This window comes from Equus caballus, chromosome 10 (genome assembly GCF_041296265.1).
Source record: "Equus caballus isolate H_3958 breed thoroughbred chromosome 10, TB-T2T, whole genome shotgun sequence".
NCBI lineage: Eukaryota > Metazoa > Chordata > Mammalia > Perissodactyla > Equidae > Equus > Equus caballus.
This window is the reverse complement of record NC_091693.1, coordinates 2,509,742-2,524,866: the sequence shown is the minus strand read 5'-3', so window position 1 is coordinate 2,524,866 and position 15,125 is coordinate 2,509,742.

Below are 15,125 nucleotides of genomic sequence, written 5' to 3'. Positions count from 1 at the left end.
GCAAGTCAATGCACAGACATACCCAGACACACCCTTTCACTCCGTCACATCTGTAACTTGGGTGCACACATCTGACTCCCCTATGGACGTCCTTAGGCCAGGGTTCTTGTTTCATCCGTTCTGGTGTATCCAGAATATAACATCGGGCTTGGCATTCAGTAAGCACTCAGTAAACCTATGAAAGGATGTCTTGACCTCCCAGGGAGCCATCTGAATATAAAGTAGCCACGTCGCATCTTGTAGGGCTGGGCAGGAGATTGGTGTGAGGGATGGAGACGAGCTGAAGGGTAGGAGGAGCCACAGGAGTCTGGCAGCTCAGCAGCTGTGGCCTGGCTGTTAGGTGGATGGAATGTCGGGTGACGTCAGTTCTGGTTTTGTCATTTGTTTTGTGACTATAAAGAGGCCATTAAATTTCTCTGGCTGCCTACATCCTCCCCAGTCATTTGGAAATAACAATAGCTGGAGATAGGAGAGTGCAGATACGTACATGAGACAGCGCAGTAAGTCAGAGATTCTGAAAGAGGGAAATCTCTAGAAGGTAGATGTGCCCCAGGAAAGCCCTGAGGACGCACATAGCAGAGACCTGCACTGAGCGCAGGAAAGGCAGGCCTCAGCACCGAAAATCGGTCAATGTTCCCAAAATAAATTCATGAATTCAAGCTAGAATTTATCAAAAGACCAACAGGGGACTTCATGGAAATTGACAAGCTGATTCTAATATTTACATACAAGAGTCCGTGTGCAAGAAGAGCCAAGAAAATGTAAACGTTTAAAAACAAACGAGGAGGAGGAGGTTTCGTCCAAAATATGTTTTAATCTCTCTCTGAGGAAAAGTGAGGAGTACCAGCACTCGACTAGACACACAGAGCAGCAGAGCTGAAAAGCGAGCCCGTGACAGACCTGTGCCCACACGAGGCCTCAGTAAAGAGGGGGCAGGAAGGTCGCCCCCACACCCATGGACATCCCCATCTGCATTGGCCGTAGCAGAATGCCACAGACTCGGGGGCTTGGGCAACAGACGTTTATCTTCTCCAGGTCCTGGAGGCTAGAGGTCCACCCCCAGAACGCATGGTGGGGTTCTGGTGAGAGCTGTCTGCCTGGTTTGCAGATGGCTGCCTTCGCCCTGTGGCCCTCCCCTCTCTTCCCTCCGACCCCCTGGCTTCCCCTCCCAAGCCTCCCTTTTCTCCTCCAGGCCTGGCCCAAGGCTCTGTCTGCTCTCCCTGCTGGACTCATCGTACCTCACCTACAACAGTGCCGGTCCTTCTTTAAAACACACCCCCACAAACTCCAACCTTATGAACGGAAGGAAGGACGCTCCACTGCAAAGAAAGTGGGTCACCGTGGGGGGTCTGGCACTTCTTTAGATCAATGCTCCCAGAATTCGAATTGTGATGACTTCTGAGGCATCTTGGCCGAGTATCAGGCAAAGCAGATGTGCGTCTTAAAGTGCCTCGTGCTTGCAACCTCAGCGAGCGGCCTCTTCAATCTTCCCAGTGGACTCCATGTAGCCAGTTAGCCGACGTTCCCTGGGCCTCTTCCCCCACTGGCCTGGTTGGGTCTGAGCTGGGCCCAGGTAGGACTTCTCATCCAGCATCTGAACCTCACCTGCCAGGACCTCTGCCCACAGGACGAGGCTGCCGGGGCCTCGGTGGGGCAGGGCTGAGGTTGAACATAGGATCCTGTGTCCCTCAGGGCTGGTCCTCATCTCAGTACTCCCCTAAGAATCCTGCAACCACCCCTATTAGGAGATGTGTTTACAACTCCGTGCCGCCGCCCAGACAGGCTGTGCCCCGGCTGCACCACATGGACTCAGACTGGGATCCAAAGCTGTCAAGAAAGCATCCAGGAAAAGCCACTCATCATCGGTGCTTGGCCCAAACCCGACAACTTTCCCTCGCTCCACATTTATTCATCCTGCTTGACAACATGCCTGATACTCCACCATTAGTTCCTCTGATTAGTTAAAGCATTGAAAATGCCAAAAAGTCGGGCTACCATCTCCTCGTGCCCCCCGCAGCCCCAAGTGGTGAAGTCTATTGACCTTGAGCTGCATGTCTATGGGGCACAGCCGCAGCTCACCGCTCCCTTAGGTTCACTGAGGATGCAAGCTCAAATGCCTCCTTCTCAAGAATCAATTTCCGTACCCCACAGAATTGGAGCATAAATGGTTAAACTCTACAAGTGGATAGCGTCTGTGTCCTCTGCCTCGGAGGTGATTAGCAGCTCTTACCCTGTAAGGTCCACTGGTCAGTAGACCCGTAGGGACCTTCCTCTGGAAAGCCCAGTCAGGGGGGACTTCATATACAATGTATCACATGGAGTGAATTCCTTGTATTTTAAGGAGAAAAAAACTGTTGGATCACAGAACCAGGAAGCCCAAGGAATGGGGTTTCAGGCACAGCTGGATTCAGGGTCTCAAAAAAAGTCTCAAGGACAAACCCGCTGTGTGAAAGCTGGGCTCTCATTAAACGACCCATTAGCCCTTTTCTCCGGCTGGTAGTTATGAGGACAATGGAGACTGGCCCATCTTTGCTGGCCCCCTGAAAATGAGGAGGATGTGGAGCTGTGGACAGTGAGCCAAAGGCCAGAGTTACAAAGCTCAGGGCTGCCGGAGCTGGTGAAGGCCGAGCCCCTGCCGCCATCCGGGAACCCTCCCCCACCCAGCCCCACCCCCCTCTTCCTGGGACCCCTTCCCAGCTCCTGCGAGGGCACTGGAAAGGGACAGAGGAGAGAGTCATGGTGCTCTCCCCGAGTGCACACGTGCGTCCTCTCCGGGGAAGTACTGGCGCTTTCTTAAGGGGAGGAGGGCTAGGCAGAGAGGCAAAGTTTAGACTGCAGAACCAGACAGCCTGGGTTCAAATCCCAGCTCTGCCACTTGGGCGTGTTGCTTACCCTGCCCTCTGCCTCAGTTTCCCTGTCTGTGAAAATGGGATAATTATGGCACCTACCACATTTAGGGTTATTATGACAATGACATGAGATAATATCTATAAAGTGCTTCGAACAATTCCTGGAAGGTAGTGAGTACTGTCTATCTAAGTGTTGGCTAAAGCAAAAAAAAAAACAATACCTGGAAAGCAAGGAGGCAAAGTGAGTCACAGAGCTCTCTGAGCTCATGGCCTTTCTCCTCAGGGTGAGAGGAGTCTGGGCAGAGGAGAGCTCACCCGCCCTCCCTCCCTGGCCCACCCCTGGCCCATCCTACCACATCCTCTCCTGTGTCTGAACCTCCCACAGCCCCTGGCCATGCTGTGAGGGGCTGTCCTCCAGACCCCTGGCAGGGCAGCTGGGCTGCCGGAGGGGCAGGGCCCAGAGGCAGAGGGGGGGAGCTAGAACCTGAAGTTCTACTCTTGGGGGCAAAGTCCTCAGGAGGGAGGCCCCTCCCTGCCTTCACTGGCTGCTGCTGTGTCACACTTCTACCCTCACTCAGTCCAGCTCCGAAATCCTCAGTAGTTCCCTTTACTGAACCCCAGGGGAGCCAGTTCAAATTTGATTTCAAGCCCTGCCCGCATGCCAAGATGGGCTCCCAACCAGACTCCTCACTTGCCTTATCTGCAGGCCCCGTCCTCCAGTGCACCCACCCTCTGCCCCAACCAAGTGGAGACAGTCACCCGCTGCCTCAGGCTCTTCCCCCCGACTCAGGCCCAGGGCCCAGTCACGCTCCATTTCCTCCAGGAATGTGCCCTCTGCCTCCTCTGTCCTCCTCCCCTACACTCACTGTCCTGCTGGCTCCTTGGAGCTGATACTGATGGCCTCGGTGGCCTCCTCACAGTTCCCATGTCCAAGCCGGGCCCCCATCCCGGACAGGGACCCCCCTCGGTCAGTCCCAGGACCTAGCACAGAGGATTGCAAGAGCTGGCCTGGCCTGCTCACTCCTGAGGGCCCTGCAGGGATGAACAAGCCAGCCTCCTGCCCCCACCACATATTCGGCCCCCTTATTGCCCCAGTGCCCTACCCGGAGCATCAGCATTACTTCTGAAGCCCCTCCCACCTGGAACTTTCTTATTTATAGGACCTACTCCCCAGGTCCTATAGTTTATCATTAGTTCAAATTGCTTGTCTTGATCCACCTAACTCTCCCCCGGCCACAGTGCGGTCCATCCCAGCGGCCTTCCGAGCAGCTTCAGCGGGTTTCCTCATCTCGCTCCTGTCATGTGGAATCTTGGACGGCGGACTTTCCCTTCTCTGTCTGAGCTCCTGTGAGGGTAGGAAGTTTCCCCGAGCCGGGAAAGTCACCCAGGCACGGGCCACTGTGGCGTCAGAGCGAGGGCAACGTCCCGCCTCTGTGTCTTTGATCATTTTAGAGCTCTTCCTGTCCTCTCTTTCTCCATCCCCTTTTCATTGTCTGTTTCCTGCTTCCCAGTGTCTCTCTCTCTTCCTTTCATCTTCCTCTTTGCTTAGAAGAACTTACTACAAACCCGCTTTGTTGGACAACTTTTGTAAACGGTGCCCAACATTTATCACATTTGTGTTCAATATTTTTCTTACATATAAAGAGCTGACAGCCTGCTCTTCTGTGATAGATGTACTTATTTCTTCTAAACTATCACTAACCAAGCATATCATTTTTATACAGTAAGTGTATATTCAATTTTCTACAGTTTTGACTACTAAACAGGCTTACCAGTGAGACAAATGACAAATATATTGCAATATTAGCAAGGGCTGGCTTAAACCCACCTAAGACTGTGCAGTCAATGTATCGTTCCCATTTTGCATTTTAGCTGAGAAGATGAGGAGGACCAAGGGTGGGCCTGGTGGGTAGGTCCCCTCCCCGTGTATACAGCCCAGCAGCTTGGCCAGGCGGCCTCCCCGCTTCCCCACATGTCTGCCGGCTTCCAGGTCCTGAGGCTGAAGTCTCGGGCAGAGCATTTTCCCACACTAGGGTTTTATTTTGCAGAAGTGTTCTAAAGCCTTTGCTATTTTCTGTCCTACTAACAACTTTTACTCTTCCAAAGACCCTACCTAAGTAGTCCTTGATGTGGCCACCCGGTCGTGAGAGCTGTGAGTGCCCTGGGGCCGTGCACAGGAAGCATTTATGGTGGACTGCATTGAGAGGTGGGTACGATCTCCATCCCTTCCTCCTTCCCGCCTTCTCTCCTCCTCTCACACAGAAGTCCAGCTCCTACTGGGTACCACGCTCAGTGCCGCACTGGACTGCCCCGCCACTCAGGAATCGTCAAGTCTAAAAGCAAGTTCAGGGCGGACAATTCAAGAGGGTGAGCTGAAGGGGGATGTCCATGGGGAGAGAGCTAACACAGTTCTGGAAAAGGAGGATCAGGAAGGAGGCAGACCCTTGACATGGACTTGGCATCGGTTCTGGGGCACTTCTGGGGTTGAGGCGTCGGTAATGGATCTGTTGCAATTCAGCCGCAGAGATGATGTACGAGGCTTTTCCACTGACATTGAATCAGGTCACTGGGCCCATTGGATGCGATACAATGTCAATGAAACTGTTATGTGTTATTGATGTCAGTCACGGCATAGATAAAAACATTATAAAAATAGCTTTTGTCGCCATTTACATTTTTTTTATAAGTGGTGAAAGGCATCAGTCCCCACCTGCCAAGAGAGTGAGGCAGCAGAGGATTGGTTTTCATACCAGTGAGTGTGACATCTCAGGAGGTCAGAAAGGGGGCACCCCCACCCCCCATGAAAAGTGGCTGCAGAACAAAGGCCGTGGGTTCGCACAACTCCCCACCATCAAAGGAGGGGAGGAGGAGGTGGGCAGCTGACTCTTTCACCCAACAAACACCCATTGAGACCCTACTGTGTGCTAGAAATGGGTTTGGGAAATAACCCTCCCTGTTCTGATGGAGCTCGTACCTCATATCCTCTCAGGATCTCATCTGGAAATCGGGCATCACGTCTGCCCCACAGAGCTGTTGGGGGAGGGGAACAGGATGTACAGCTGGCACTCACCCCACATCCTTGCTCCCTTGATGTGTTTTTACTCTTTGAGGCATCACATCAGGACAATGCGTGGGAGTCCACATCTGCATCAGGGTCATCCTGGAAGCTGAGAGAAGTGTTGTCTTAGGGTCCCCTGGTTGGGCACCCTTGGGTGCAGGACCGGCATTATCAGTTCCATTTTACATAGGAAGACACTGAAGTGATTCAGCTGAAGTCACGGGGTGAGTAACGGGCACAGTCTGATGGGGTCCGAGTCTGTTGGACTCTAAATTATGTGCCCTTTTGCTGCACTTCGCTGCTTCCTCACATGGCAAAACAGGAGATGCTCCTTGTGCTCCAGAAGCTCGGTATTTGGGGAGTTCCGGAGGTAGTTCGGGGCAAGCCAAGACTTCGATCTCCTGACCCCCAGACCAATGCTTCTCCTGGACTTCCTGCTTCCCTCCTGAGTCAGCACTTGGACAGTACGTATCCACACCTCTCCCGCACAAGGGTATGCTTAGAGTGAGGCGAAGGTCTCGGACAAGCCAGGCTCGGAATGTCTAGCACACTCAGCCGAGATTCCCCAGCACTGCCCCACCTGGTGTCAGCGTGCCTGGCAGAGTGAGAGGCCTGAGAGCTTGGACAAGAATGGATCTACGTTTTCTGTGAATTCCTGTCTTCTAGACCCGACAGAGGCAGAGACACCAGAGCCATCAACCAGGTTGAAGCTCCCCAAACTTCTTCATGACAAAGCCGAGGAGGCCAGGTGGCCCAAAGTGGAGTGACATCCTCTGAGAGATCTGGCCACTGATTCCATCTGTTGGCTCTGGACAAAGACGCCACCTTCAGGTCCCCATGCCCTTTAGACTGCTGGCCCCGCTGAGCTCAGTCCTGGCGCTCAGGCAGGAGTTCTTAGCTTAGGACAGGAGCCTCCACAGCCCACCCACAGGGCACACATGCCGTTACTTGGGAGCTGAGCCGGGCCCCTTGATCCCAGAATCACCACCAATGAAATTAAAAACTTCGTCACAATTACCAACTGAAAGGAACTCAAGGTCGTAGGCAAGCTCACTTCGAAAATACACAAAGAAAGAAAACTGAAATGAGTAAATAATAAAAGAGCGTCCTTTATAACGGTAAAAACTGCCCAGCATCCTGAGATTCTTTACAAATAAAACCCGTGAATCTCTTCTGACACATTTATCTACATACAGAAGAATTGCTATATAAGAGATTCTGAGTGAAAGCATTAATTTTTATTGAACAGCGTATTTAAAATCTGTAGAAAAAGGCAGCTTCAAAGAGACATACAACAGCAGTGACTAAGCAGAAATTTGGGCTCAACTTCCCAGGGTGGAGCCGCTGTCGCTCCACACCGTCCCGGCCGTGGCCTCGACTGCTGGCCATTTTAACGTTCCGCTCACGCTGGGGTGCAGTCTGCTCCGGCTGCACTTCCACCATCACAGCTTACCCCTCCCCCTTGGGGCTTTTCCCCGACCTTTGACCCTTCTTGAGCTCAGGCTCTTGGGTCTCACTTGAGCCAGGACTTGGCCTCTGCCGCACCCCCTATTCACATCCTATATTTTATTTCTAGGTCAGTTACACACATTCTGCTCACCGCAAGGGCACCAACACAAAAGCGAACTAGCTAATATAGTTAACTACTGGTTAAAAGTGTGATCTCTGGGATCAGGCTGTCTGAATGAGTCTTGCACTTAACTGAAGAGCTGAGCCATTTTAGGAAAGATACATAACCTCTCTGTGCCTTGGTTCCTTCATCTGTAAAGTGTCAATAATAATGTACTTTATCTCATAGTATTGTTATGAGACTAAATGTATTACTAAATGTGAAGTTCTAGAATAGTGATGAGCACACTGGGTTATCTGTTTTTTCAAGAGCCTACATCGAGAGGATTTGGAATGTGTTGCAATAAAGAAAGCCCTGGGGTCTGTTATGCTGGCTGTTCCTGGCTGCCTTCTGTCTGGGAAGAAGGTGACAGGCATTCACCACTGCTCCACTCTAAATCTCCGAGAAACCACCCTAAAATGATCGTAACACCGCTGCTCATCCTGTTTCACACTCATCGCGAAGGGAGACAGCTGTTCAGCTCCAGGTCCTAGAGCAGAAACAGCGCCCTGGCAGCGTGCTGCCTCGGATTCAGGGCAAAGGGAACTTGAGAAAGGACGTTGCACTGGAGGTGGCCACTAAGTCCGTCCTTGTCAATGGTCTGGTTTGGTTCTGTCTCTATCAGTTGGGACAATAAATAGGGTCTCATCAGCTCAGTCTCTCCTCAGCAGCCATGGGTAAAGCCCAGGCATTAGCTCTGAAGGCAGATAGATCTGGGTCCGGATTCCAGAAGATCTCCTTTTATCTGTGTTGCTTTGAGAAGTTACTCACTGTCTTTGAGCATCAGTTTTCTCATCTGCAAGATGGAGGTGACAATACAGCTGACGTGAGTATCAAATGTGCTCATGAGTACCGCTCAGTATGGTGCATAGCATGGAAAAGAAAAGAGACTGTTTGTGTTTTATTTCCTGAAAAAACAATATGAAAGGAAACTAGCAGAAATAAGACAGTAGAAACAGATCCACAGAGGCTCCAAGTAACGAAAACACAAGACACAGCCTTTAAAATAATTGTGCTAAATAATTACACTTTCTCTATTCAACGAAAGAAGGGCAAGATTTAAAATTTTTACGGAGAGTAAAAATTTCTAAAAAATGACAGAATAGAAAGGGGTATTCTAGAACATAAATACAGCTGAAATTAAGAACTTAGTGGATAAGTTTTATAGCAAGTTGCATTCAGTTAAAGAGAAAATTAGTAAAATGGAGGACATATCAAAAGAAATACACAGAAATATATCCTAAGGAATTTTACTAGAGGACATCAAAATGATAGTAAAGAAAAAAATCCAAGGGAAATGAGAGACATAGATGATATAGTGAAATGCCCAATATACGTTTAATTGGGGTCACAAAAGGAGGAGAGAGAAAGGGGCAGAGGCATTTGAAGAGAGAATTTCTGAGAATTTTCTAGAACAGATGAAAGACATCAGGTACAGATTCCAGAAACCCAAAGAGGATATGCCAAAGAGGATAAAAGAAAAGAAAAGAAACTCATACTTATGCATATAATAGTAAAGCTGAAGAAAAAACTGAAAGAAAAAAAATCCTTTAACACCGGGTAAAATAAGAGATTATCTCCAGAGGAGCAGCAACGAGACTGACAACGGATTCCAAATAGAAAAAACAGGAGGCTGGAAACAATGAAATGACATTTGTTTCTGTGCTGAAGGAAAATGGCTGCCAAACAGGAATTCTATACCCATCAAAATATCCTTCAAGAATGAAAGTAAAATGCATCAGAAATAACGTGGTTTGTTTTCCAAGAGAATTCGGCTTCTGGTAATGGTGGAGTAGCTCCTATTGCACCAATTTCCTCGTCAATGAGGATACTTTCTGAGAAGTGGGTCATTAGGCGAGTTCGTCATTGTGCAAACATCATAGATTATACTCACAGAAACCTAGACGGTATAGCCTACTACACACCTGGGCTCTATGGCGTGGCCTATTTCTCTTAGGCTATAAATCTGTACAGCACGTTATTACACCCAATACTGTAGGAAATTGTAACACAAGGCTAAGTATTTGCATATTTAAACATATCTAAACATAGAAAAAGTACAGTAAACATAGGATAGAAAAGATAAGAAATAGTCCACCTGTATAGGACGCTTACTGTGAATGGAGCTTACAGGAGTAGGAGCTGCTCCGGGCGAGTCAGTGAGCGAGCGTGAAGGCCTGGGACATCACTGGATGCTGCTTCAGATTTTATAAACACTGTTCTCTTAGGTCACACTACATTTATAAAAAGATTTTCTTTCTTCAATAATGAATTAGCTTTAGCTTACTGTAACTTTTTTACTCTATAAACTTTTTAAATTTTTTAACTTTTTGACTCTTTCATAATAACACTTAGCTTAAAACACAAAACATTGTATAGCTGTATAAAAACATTTTTTCTTTATATCCTTATTCTATAAGCTTATTTCTATTTTCAAAATTTTTTAATTTTTTTTTACTTTTTAAACTTTTTTGTTAAAAATGAAAACACAAACACATACATTAGCCTCGCCGACACGGGTTCAGGATCAGCAATATCAGTGTCTTCCAACTCGACCTCTGGTCCCACTGGAAGGTGTTCAGGGGCAATAACATGCATGGAGCTGTCATCTCCTATGATAATGATGCCTTCTTCTGGAACACCTCCTGAGGGACCTTCCTGAGGCTCTTCTTGGGAAGGAGTCACTCTTTTCAGAATATGCCCATGGTGCTCTGCTTCTTTTTTCCATCATAGATTTATTTGTAGGCAGACAATGCACCATGAACATTCCTCTCTCTTAATGAAAGCCTTTTGGTGCTGGAGTCCATGTTTTCAAAATGTTTAAGGAGCTTGTTGAGGTCTGCAAAAGCTTCTGCTGAACACTTTACTGTGAATTTTCTTGGGGATTCTTCTTTTTCTTTGCTTGTAGTTTCCTTTCCTCTTGCTTATTCTTCAGTTATGAGTTCCTATTTCCAGTACCAACAATTCCTCATCAGTTGATTCCTCAGGAACCACCTCTAGGAGCTCCTCGATGTCATCTTCATGCACACCCAGGGTAAAGCTGTTTGCCATCTCAGCCACAGCCTTGTTGATTTTCGCAGCCTCCTCGTCCTTGGCAAATCCTTTGAAGTCATGGACCAACCTCTTGTCTTCTTCCAGATGCCGTTCATACAATCCTTGGTGACATCACCCCAAGCAAGGTTCTTGATGCAGCCATAGATGCTGTGATCCTTCCAGAATTGCATCAGTGTCTTCTCAGCTCCTTCCTCAGTTCCAGCAGTAGCCTGGGGAAAGATCCCCCTCAGGTAGTAGGGCTTAAAAGATGCTTTGACTCCTTGATCCTTTGGTTGGATCAAATCGTGTTTGGAGAGAGAAACATCGCTTTGATATTGGGATGAAGATCACCAATAAAAGGAGGATGTCTGGGAGCATTATCAACAATAAGCAAAATCTTGACAGGTACGTTATTCTCCAAACACCACTTGTCCTTTTTGCTGGCATAGAAATTCAGGGGGGCTTCTTAGAAGAGGAGCTGGGTCATCTGTGACTTCTTGTCACTCCTGTGGACACAGGCAGTGTGTGCTTACTGATATGCTTGAAGGCCCTGGGGTTCTCACTGTGCCAGAGCACACAGAGTTTCAATTTGTAGTCTGCAACATTGTCCCCAAGTTATCCGGTCCTTAAAGCCTTGAAACCTGGCGTTGACTTGACCTCCTGATGGATGAAAGTCCTTTCCGGCATGTTTCCAGAATAGGGAGGTTTCATCCGTATTGAATATTTGCTCTGCCAAATAATTTTCCTCCACAATCAGTATTACCAAAACTCTCCAGCTGCCTTCACATGAGCACCCACAGACTCACCCCTCACTTCCACATTATGTAGTGAATAACGATTCTTGAATCATTTAAACCACACAGAGCTGGCAGTAAATTCAACATCCTAGTTGGGTCCAGCCTTTTCTTCCAACAACACAAACCAATTTTTCACTTTGGCCTTGATGGTCACGGAGCTGAAAGGGACACGCTTCTGTGTCTGGTCTTCAGTCCAGGTCATCAGAAGCTTCTCCACGTCTGATGGAGGCGCTTCTCAAATTTGTGTTTGTCTCGTTGCCTTCACTGCAGCCGATTCCTTAACAGCTTTGTCACTTTGTTCTCCTTCTTCAAGATCACAGCAATGGTGGATGGGACACACCTGACTGGCGAGCGATAACCATCGCTAATTCTCCACCTTCCTAGTCCTTAATCACTTTTAATTTCGTTTCCAGGTCAATCAGTTGATGTAGCCTCTTACTAGGAACGTTAACAGTGGGTTTGGGATGCTTAGGGGCCATGACGAACCAAATAACACGAGGTTAAATCAAGCACCAGAGAAAATGATGCAATCAAGAGATGCGGCAGACACGACATGTATGAGGCTGCTGCTGGCGTAACATGGCATACTGTTTTACAGTGAACTTTTTTTTAATAAGTAGAAAGACTACACTCTAAAACAATGATAAAAAGTGTAGTATCGGAGCTGGCCAAGTGGCATAGCAGTTAAGTTTGTGTGCTCGCTTTGGCAGCCCTGTTCACCAGTTCAGATCCCTGGCACGGACCTACGCACTGCTTATCAAGCCATGCTGTGGCAGGCAACCCACATATAAAGTAGAGGAAGATGGGCACAGACGTCAGCTCGGGGCCAAGCTTCCTCAGCAAAAAGAGGAGGATTGGCAGCGGATGTTTGCTTGGGGCTAATCTTCCTCAAAAAAGAAGAGTATAGTATAGTAAATACATAAGCCAGTAACACCATCATTTATTATCATCACCAAGTATTATGTGCTGTACATAATTGTATGTGCTATACTTTCCTATGACTGGCAGTGCAGTAAGCTGCTTTACACCAGCATCACCACACACATGTGAGTAATGAGCTGCCCTATGACGTGACAACAGCTACAATGTCACTAGGCGACAGGAATTGTTCAGCTTCGTTTTAATCTTATAGAACCACTGTCATGTATGCAGTCCATCATTGATCAAAACATCATTATGGGGGCCAGCCCCGTAGCCGAGTGGTTAAGTTTGTGTGTTCCGCTTCGGCGGCCCAGGGTTTGACTGGTTCGGATCCTGGGCACAGACATGGCACTGCTCATCAAGCCACACTGAGGCAGCGTCCCACACAGCACAACTAGAAGGATCTACAACTAGAATATACAACTATGTACTGGGGGCCTTTGGGGAGAAGAAAGAAAAAAACAGGAAGATTGGCAACAGATGTTAGCTCAGGGCCAATCTTAAAAAGAAAAAAATCGTTATGCAGCACCTGAATATACAGAATTTTGTCCAATGAAAGCACTCTTCAAACACAAAGGTGAGAGAAAGAAATTTCCAGATAAATTAAAACTAAAAGAATTTGTTGCTAGTAGACAAATAGCACAGAGAATGCTAGCAGAAATTCTCCAGGTCAAAAGTAAATAATACCAGATGGAAACTTAGATTTTTAGAAAGGAATGAAAGAATGCATGTTCCATAAATGGCAAACACGTAGGAAATGTAAAGGACTTTCTTCTCCTAATTTGAAAGAAAAAACATAAGGCTATTTGAATCAAAATATATAACATTTTGTTGTGGGATTTATAAACTGTGTAACTGTAATATATATACGTACATATACTATATAATATATATGTATATATATAAAACATCTATAGTGTAAAGACAGGGGGGAACAGAGGGAGATAAATGAATCCAACCCCACGTTACTGTGAAAAACTGAAGATGTGTATAGTCGGCCCCCATATCGGTGAGTTCTGCATCCTTGGGTTCAACCAACCACAGATCGCTATGATGGTTGCATCTTTACTGAATATGTACAGACTGTTTTTTTCTTGTCATTATTTCCTAAACAATACAGTATAACAACTATTTATATAGCATTTACATTGTATTAAGTGTTATAAGTAACCTAGAGATTATTTAAAGTACGTGAGAGGGTCGCGTAGATCACACGCAAATACTGCACCATTTTACATCAGGCACTTGAGCGTCCATGGATTTGGCACGTGTGGCAGGTCCCAGAACCATTTCCCCGTGGATACTGAGGGATGGCTCTATTTCAAACACTAGAGCAAATAATTAAAAAATCAAAGAGATATAACTAAAAATACAATAAAAATAATATATGAAACCATAAAAATATATTTAACTAAACCAAAAGAAGACCAGAAAAGACCAAAAGAATAAAAAACAGAAGGGAAAAAACAAATAGTAAATTGGAAGATCTAAATTTTACAACGCGTGATAAAATTTAAATAATTACAGTGAGTATAAAGGACTAAATAACGAAAAGAAAGAGATTGTCAGAAAGGATTTAAGAAGGTGACATCAAACAAGCTGTTGTCTGTAACAGATGTGAACAATCAAAAAGGATGAAAGTGCTCAAAGGAGGATGAGGATGCGTCAGAACAAGAAAACAAGCTTACAGGGGGCTCGCATTCTCCAAAACGGAGCAAATTTAACATCAAAAATGATGGTGGAGATGGATTATAATACAAGGAATCAAAAAGAAAGAAAATTTCATAGCAATATTCTTCTATAAAGAAGAATGCCAACTATTAAACATTGAACAAATGATAGAATTCAAAAAGCGCAATCAAAGAAAAGACAGCCATGAAATCATTGAAGGCTAGAACCATGCGTGAAAGTGTTTGTGGGAACAGGATATTTACACAAGGCTGTATGTTGAATGTTTGTGTCTCCCCAAAATTCGTAGGTTGAGATCTTAAATCCCAAGGTGATGGTATCAGGAGGCGAGGCCTTCGGGAGGTGCTTAGGTCAAGAAGGTGGAGCCCTCACGATCGGGATCAGTGCCCTTCAAAGAGACTCCAGAGCTCGTTTGCCCTTTCTGACGTCTGAGGCTACAGCAACAAGAGAGCCATCAACGAGGAAACGAGCCCTCACCATTCCCCAAACCTTCCAGCACCGTGATCTTGAACCTTGCCTCCAGAACTGTAGGAAATGAATGTCTGTTGTTTAAAAGCCACTCGTTTACGATATTTTTGTTATAGCAGCCCAAACTGACTAGGGCAACAGTCTAAAGTAATTCAACCACAATTCATTCCAAAAAAGTGTTTAATAATTACAAAAGCAAAAATAGGAGCTTTACAGGGGAGAAACCTGGTGAACAGAGTTAACATAAAAAATTAAGGATATATATCTTAATCCCTGGAGCAAGAGTAAAACAATTAAAGGAAGTATAGCTAAAAATCCAATAAAATACTACAACAAGTTGACACCGCGTGCCTATTGAAGTGATGCGCTGGAAAGACCATACAGCCACTGCTGTAGTAATCCAGCCTGAAGCACTGACCTAAACCTGATCATTAGGAAACAGCCCCCACACTGCCAGGAAGTTTACAAGCAATGTTCCTGTTACTCTTCAAAAATGTCAATCAAAAAGACAATAAAAGAATAGGAAACATTCCAGATTAAAGGAAACTGAAGAGACATCCCAATGAAAGTCTAGGTGCCGGTCCTGGACTGGATCCTGGACTAAAGAAGAATTCCTATAGAGAACATTAGGGGGTAGCTAGTGAAATGAAATTTAGACTATAATTAAATAATGATCTTATATTAATGTTAAATTTCCTGAT